This window comes from Lycium ferocissimum, unplaced genomic scaffold, assembly GCF_029784015.1.
Source record: "Lycium ferocissimum isolate CSIRO_LF1 unplaced genomic scaffold, AGI_CSIRO_Lferr_CH_V1 ctg704, whole genome shotgun sequence".
In the NCBI taxonomy this organism is placed as follows: domain Eukaryota; kingdom Viridiplantae; phylum Streptophyta; class Magnoliopsida; order Solanales; family Solanaceae; genus Lycium; species Lycium ferocissimum.
The window spans coordinates 45,310-53,908 of record NW_026726608.1 but is presented as its reverse complement, the minus strand read 5'-3'; positions in this window follow the sequence as shown (position 1 = coordinate 53,908).

Here is an 8,599-nt window from a genome sequence, read left to right as displayed (position 1 = left end):
CCGGAGTAGACACCTCGAAAGGTTTGATTGGCTCGGGTTTCACCCCAATACGATTTGCAACATATGGAGTAATATATGATAACGTAGATCCCAGATCCATCAATGCATCCACATCATGAGAAAACACAGACAATGTACCTGTAACCACATCTGGGGAGGACTCGAGATCCTGGCGTCCGGCTAAAGCATACAAGCGGGGCTGTGTGGCACCTGAAGTAGATGATCCCCCTCGGCCTTTACCTCGGCCTGCTGGAATCTGGGGAGTCTGCCCTGTAGGACGTGCTGAAGAGGAGCCCGCTGCTGATCCTGTGGGCTGGACCCCAACTCTGCCGCTCATTGATGGGCAATCTCTCATCATATGCCCTACCTGACCACAAGCGTAACAGGCATCTGAACCCTGTCGGCACTGTCCAGAATGTAATCTACCGCACTGACTGCATCGCGGTACTGGAGGTCTCCTCTGACTATAATCTCCCCCAAACTGAGAACCTGGGGCCCTCGAACTCTTGCCCTGTCCTGATCGGAAAGAGCGATCAAATATCCTACCTGTGAATTGGGGAGGTGCACTCGTCACTGACTGACCTGAGTGCCTAGAATATGTCTGCCTTGATCCCCCCCCCCCCCCCCCCATACTCATTGCCTGTGCCCATAGATCTGGCCCTTTTGCTTTACCCTCTATCAACATCACGATCACCCCTCTGCGGAGGTTGTTGTTCTTCTAGATTCTGGGCATGGGCTTGAATGCGAAAAATATCCATCCCACCTTGCAATGAAGCTGTCAAACAATCTTCGAATAAATGGGGCCCTAAGCCACTCACAAATCTGTGCACCCGATCTCCCATATCGGCCACCATTGTCGGAGCATACCTAGCCAAGGAATTAAATCGAAGGATATACTCCCGAGCACTCATGCTCCCTTGCTTCAAATTTAGGAATTTATCCTCCCTAGCTCGGCGGACCTCGGGTGGCAAGTAATGACGGATGAAAGCGTCTACAAATTCTTGCCAAACAAAGAAGCACATTTTCTTTCTCGACGCTATCCAATTATTATACCATGGATTCACATCTCGGGTCTATATGATGCCAACTCCACTGATTCGGTCTCAGAAGCATGAATGATCCGCAACGTTCTCAACATTTCATCAATAAAGCCTTGCGGATCTTCATCCGGCTTTGACCCAAAGAATTTCGGAGGATTTAAACTCATGAAGTCGCGAGCTCTAGTACTAGCTGAATGATCACTCGGCCCGTATTTTGCGTTGTGCTCGAGCGGCAACCAATTAAATTAATAGCCTCGGTCACTTGTTGACCCGAAGTAGCCGGTGGAAGAACTGGAGGCACAGGAACTGGAGCTGAAGCCCCTTCTTGTTCTTCTGTGATAGGTGGAGTAGTAGAGGCATTAGATGGAGCCTCATGGTGTGACTCTCCTTCATCTATATTCATAGGCGGCTCTCTTTCTGCCCGCCTTCTCGTCATAGGCTTGCCCTTCTGGGCGGCTTTAGCTTTCCCCTTTGGCGGCATTTTTGAAATCACAACATACTATTAGGGAGGATTAAATCTTATACTCGGCTCTGTCGCACGATCTCATAAGAAGAAAAATGGTCATTTTTCCTAAATGCCCTGTAGCCTCTTGTTTATTAGCGTGGCGCGCAACACACCATAAACAAGACTCTACTAGAAACGGCTCGTAAACACTTCCTAGGATCGAACGCTCGATACCACTTCGTCACGACCCGAGCGACGGCCACGACGGTATCCGGGCAACCACCGAACAGCCTCGGCCATTACTTGTTACTATTTATCTGCTCTCATTCATAACATACCTTCATAATCATAGAAATCTATTAACATTTGAAACATATTTACTCTTATAAACATAAGCCCTTCGGCTATCAAAACAATATACATACGTAAATGATCTGCATGTTCTGATTCTGTGTGGGAGTATACCAGAATATCATCAATGAATACGATCACGAACAAATCCAAAAGAGGCCTGAACACATTATTCATCAAATTCATAAATACCGTCGAGCATTAGTTAGCCCAAACGACATCACTCGAATTCATAATGGTCATATCTTGTTCGAAAGCCGCTCGAGAATATCTTCTTCTTTGACTCTAACTTGATGATAACCCGATCTCAAGTCTATTTTAGAAAACCACTTGGCACCCTGTAGCTGATCAAATAAATCATCAATTCTTGGAAGAGGATACTTGTTCTTTATCGTCACCTTATTCAACTGCCTATAATTGATACACATTCGTAGGGAGCCGTCTTTCTTTCTCACAAACAATCGGCGCTCCCCCACGGGGATGAACCGGGCCTCGATGAACCCCTTTTCAAGCAAATCTCTCAATCGGTGCCTTTAGCTCTTTCAGTTACAATCGAGCCATTTGATAAGGAGGGATAGAAATAGGCTTCGTATCCGGTAACACATCAATGGCAAACTCAATTTCTCTTTCTGGAGGAAGGCCTGGAAGTTCATCTGGAAATACATTCACTACCGGAACAGATTGGAAAGTTGGATATTTTGCTTCCGTGTCATGAACTCGGATTAGATGATAAATATAGCACTTGGCTATTATCTTTTACGGCCTTAAGGTAGGAAATAAACCTACTCCTCGGAGTTGCCGTATTACCTTTCCATTCAAGTTCGGGCTCTCCCAGAAATTGAAATCGAACTAGTTTCAATCGGCAATCAACATTAGCATAGCATGAGGCCAACCAATCCATACCCATAATCACATCAAAATCGAGCATTTTCACCTCAACTAAATCAGCTTTGGTTCTACGATCACATACCACAATTATACATTCTTTATACACTTGTTTAGCTATCACGGGATCACCAACCGGAGTAGACACACCTCGAAAGGTTTGATCGGCTCGGTTTCACCCCAATACGATTTGCAACATATGGAGTAATATATGATAACGTAGATCCCAGATCCATCAATGCATACACATCATGAGAAAACACAGACAATGTACCTGTAACCACATCTGGGGAGGACTCGAGATCCGGCGTCGGCAAGCGGGCCGCACACAGTAGATGATCCCCTAAGCCTACACCTCGGCACCGCCGATGATCCCCGCCTTTACCTCTACTGAATCCGGGGAGTCCGCCCGTAGACGTCTTCGAAGCGAAGAGCCCGCCGCTCGATCCGCGGGCCGGACCCCACCGCCGCTCGTTGATGGGCAATCTCTCATCATATGCCCTACCGACCACAAGCATAACGATCCGAACCCCGTTTCCGCACCGGCCCGTAATGTAATCTACCGCACCGACCGCATCGCGGACGGAGGTCTCCTCCGACTATAATCTCCCCAACCGAGAACCCGGAGCCCTCGAACTCTGGCCCCGTCCTGATCGGAAAGAGCGATCAAATATCCTACCTGTGAATCGGGGAGGTGCACTCATCACTGACTGACCTGAGTGCCTAGAATATGTCCCGCCTTGATCCCCCCCCCCCCCCCCCCTACTCATTGCTCGTGCCCACAGATCCGGCCCTTTCTTTTGCTCCCTCTATCAACATCACGATCACCCCTCTCGCGGGAGGTTGTTGTTCTTCTAGATTCGGGCATGGGCTTGAATGCGGAAAATATCCATCCCACCTTGCAATGAAGGCACGTCAAACAATCTTCGAATAAACGGGCCCTAAGCCACTCACAAATCTGTGCACCCGATCTCCCATATCGGCCACCATTGTCGGAGCATACCTAGCCAAGGAATTAAATCGAAGGCTATACTCCCGAGCACTCATGCTCCCTTGCTTCAAATTTAGGAATTTATCCGCCCTAGCTCGACGGACCTCGGGTGGCAAGTAATGAAGGATGAAAGCGTCTACAAATTCTTGCCAAACAGGCGAAGGCACATTTTCTTTTCTTGACGCTATCCAATTATTATACCATAGGACTTCCACATCTCGGAGTCTATATGATGCCAACTCCACTGATTCGGTCTCAGAAGCATGAATGATCCGCAACGTTCTCAACATTTCATCAATAAAGCCTTGCGGATCTTCATCCGGCTTTGACCCAAAGAATTTCGGAGGATTTAAACTCATGAAGTCGCGAGCTCTAGTACTAGCTGAACGATCACTCGGCCCCGTATTTTGCCGTTGTGCCTGAGCGGCAACCAACTGCGTCAATAAATTAATAGCCTCGGTCACTTGTTGACCCGAAGTAGCATGGAGGAACGGAGGCACAGAACCGGGAGGCAAGCCCCTTCTTGTTCTTGTGATAAGGTGGAAGTGAGGCATTAGATGGAGTGTTGTTCTTAGACTCGAGCCTCATGGTGTGACTCTCCTTCATCTATATTCATAGGCGGCTCTCTTTCTGTCCGCCTTCTCGTCATAGGCTTGCCTTTCTGGGCGGCTTTAGCTTTCCCCTTTGGCGGCATTTTTGAAATCACAACATACTATTAGGGAGGATTAAAACTTATACTCGCTTCGTCGCACGATCTCATAAGAAAAAAATGGTCATTTTTCCTAAATGCTCGTAGCTTTGTTTATTAGCGTGGCGCGCAACACACCATAAACAAGACTCTACTTGAAACGGCTCGAAACACTTCCTAGGATCGAATCGCTTCGATACCACTTCATCACGACCCGAGCTACGGGCCATGACGGGTATCCCGGGCTAACCACCGAACACTGCTCATTCTGTTACTATTTATCTGCTCTCATTCATAACATACCTTCATAATCATAGAAATCTATTAACATTTGAAACATATTTACTCTTATAAACATAAGCCCTTCGGCTATCAAAACAATATACATACATGCATATACATAGACATGAGGACTATGGGGCCATATTACCCACACTGCGCATCTACGAGCCTCTACTAGAGTACTAGACATATGGACGGGACAGGATCCCGTCGTGCCCAAAACATGAGTACACATATATACCAAAAGAATAGTCAATGGCACCTCCGGAAAATGGAGTGCTCTCAAATTAGCCGCTAGCTCCTATGAGTCTGGATCACCTCCCCCTCACTCCGTGGGCATGAACACAGCGTCTGAAGAAAAGGACGTCAGTACGAATATTGTACTGAGTATGTAAGGCATAAACAACAATAAAGCATCAATGAAATAAGGAGGCATCAATGAAGGGCAATCTGTGACTGACTGAATCATAAAGGAAATCATACATACATGGCTTACTTTCATACTCATCACTATATCATATATGCATAAATGTATAAGCTGCCCGACCATATAGGTACGGTGTGATAATCAATAATATTAGCACTAGCATTAGCCTGCGTCCGGTGTGCCTCCCGCGTCCGGGTATCATCTCATGCCGCCCACTTAGTGGTATCTACCCATGCCATCCGGCCATGGTGTATAGCCGCCCGCTTGCGCGTGTCCCGGCCGTAGGCGCGGTGTAATATCATCATGTACTCATCATAGTATGCTTACCATAATATACTTATCATAACTCATCATAATACATGCATAGAGACTCATAGATAATCATGCTCTATCGGGGTGACGTAAGGTCGTAAACCCCCGACTTCGTTATGGAACATTCATAAATAACCTGCCTCACCTTGAAAAAACAAGTATAAGGTGAGTGTATATGATGGTCTACATCAATGGGCTATGGATAGCTTCATTAGCTTAATTGGAATATCATATCATAGACTATAGCACCTCTATACTTAAGCTCATCATCACTGTTATCATTATCGTAACATATCTCTTATCTCATGTGGCTATGCATGAACAAGGACTCATAGTCTTCTTGGAGATGGAGCAATTATAATAAAGGAGGAAATTCATGCCTTAGAAAGAAAGGATTAGCCTCACATACCTTTGTCGCTTAACTATTCTATCGCTTTCTCGTTCTCCTTTAATGCTTGCGTCTTTACCTTCAAGAGAGTTCGTATTGTCATTAGCTACGTAATTACAAGAACGCGCTTCTTAAGGCTAAAGAAAATTGGGTAGCGTTTCCTTTGTTTATACTACTTTCCGCCACATTCCATATCAACTCCCAACATTCATAACAACAATCACAATATCGCTAGCAACAATCGTCATTCACTTACATTTCACAATTCTACTCCAATTCTCCAAAATTATGACCAAAGTCTATTATCACGTACTTTCACATACAATACTTTTTTCATTTTCTAAATGTCATTTATAACGCATTTATAATCTCCACGTAACCATTTTCATGATTCACTCCAACTACTATTCCACAATGACATTATTCACCCTTTCGTAATCCATTTTCCATACTCTTTTATAATCCATGTGCTTCAACTTAATAATACTTCAAACAACATAGAAAGACCATAAAACTTACCTTAATTGATATAGGAATAAGCCTTGGATGACAATTCACCTTTTCCACCAAAACCCTATTTTTCCTTTCTTGAGATTTCTTGAATTGAATGACTTTAATGAAGTTTCCTTCACTTGGTTCACTTGATTTCTTGTTGTTGATCCTTGATTCCCTTTGTTTTCTTATGGATGAAATATAGAGAAGGTTCTAGAGGTCTTGAGAGATGAAGAAGGTTGGTGGAAATGAAATAAATGAAGTGGGATCACATTTAAAGACTTGGAACAATTTCGATCCGGCGGACTTCCACGGACTGTTCCACGGTCCGTGGAACCCAGGGCCGTGGAACTAGTCGTGGTTCACGACCAGCCAACCACCTTCTCTACTGGCTGTTCCACGGACACATCCACGGTCCGTGGATCATGGTGCTGTCTGTGGAGCATGGTCGTGGAACTCACAGTTCCACCTGAATGGTTCCCGTCGTTTCGTTTGATCTCCAATCCTTATGGAACCTTCTTGACACTTGTATATCACTTCATTATTAGTCTAGGGGACGTTATAACTCTTAGCTCGCTTTCTTAACAACTTTCTTTCTTCAATTCGAATGGCTTTGGAAATCTTAATTAGATTATTTCTTGCTTATCCAAGCCTCGTATTCATCATGCCCTTCGCGAGTCTATTCACTTGTACGCTAAGGGGAAATTTCCAAGGTGTAACATAAAATTACCATGTCCTTACTTTCATGTTCTTTATTATTCCGCAAACGCTAGCTTGAAACATGTAGAGTAACTTGGTCTATCCTATATGCGAAAATCGGATATCACATAGGATAGATATTTGGTCGTGCAGAATATCAATATATCTAAATGAAATTCATTGATAAGTTTAAGGCTATCGGTGCGTTCATCCAAAAATAAATCTTATTTTCTTTATTGGGGGGTACTATAGGAAATCTAAAGATAAATTTAGTTTAAAAATATTCCTAGCTGGAGAACGAAGAAACGTCTATAAAATATTAACGACTAAAATAGCTATCCAAATCTCACTTGGTATTTCTAAATTATGTTCTTTTCCCATTTGAGAACTTTTTCATTCCTCTGCTTTCTAATTTTGATACTCCCTTCATTCATTTTTTCTTTTTCACTATACGCTTTGTATTTTCTGTCAAAAAACATTAATTAGATATTTATTTTATTAAATTACCTTTTATGCGGGTGAAAACCAAACGGGATAGCCTTGCCAATCAAATATCGACATGTAGAAGATAGAGACAAACCAGAGGTGACTCAATGAAGGCGACCCCCGTATCGACCTACAGATCTATCCGGGGAGGTCGGTCGTATCCGTCGAAGGTCCAGGACCATAATGCAGATTTGCCAAAATCCGAAAGTATTCGAGTACGACCGAGAAAGTGGTCAGTCAAGATATGTCTCAAGAATAACCGACCTCGAAGTATCGAGGATTCTCCCATGAAGAATCATAACCGTATGGGAGAAGTACAGAAAGTTTTTAACGGGGTGGGACATCAGGTACGGAGGAAAGTGGAAACTATTTGTTGATGGTACCATATAGTATGAAAAATGAAGGTAACATTACAAGTTAAAAGATCGAATTATTTTTTAAAATCTCTTATTTAAATTGAGAATTAATATTTTTAAGCATAATGTATATCTTGAGTGGCCACTTTGAGGTCGGTTATATGAGAACTAAATTAATTCTTGAGGTTTATTTTTATGATTTTATATATTTTTTTTTCTAGAATTTTGTCTGAAAGTTAGATTATCACATATAACTAGCATAATCCCTTGTCATGTGAAAATTAATCTATTTCTATCTATAACTGAATCAATTTAATCCTCTCAAATTCATAAAATGCCAGAATGTTTTCAATTTTTGACCTCCGCCAAATTGAAATTATTTCACATACTTCACATCATATTTTTTAGTTTATAGAATATTGAATCACTTATATATTTTTTATTCTTGTTTTAGGACACGCGCGCGTTGCGCGTATACCCATATCGTAAAAATTACAAGTATTATTAAAAATTGTGTGTGCAAGTTACGAAATAAAAATGAAATACTAAGTTTTTGATAATAATGAATGTTGTCATATTTTAGCTAATTCAATATGTATACGGTTAAAACCGGGGTCGGTAGCCCCGACCGAAGGTTCGAGATCCGAATTCGGAGAAAGAAGCAACAAATAGTAGAGCTCGGCTAAACCGGATAGACATTCAGACCCAACGATTCCCAAGAAGCACACCTGCAGTTGGCAACATTGCGGGAAATCCG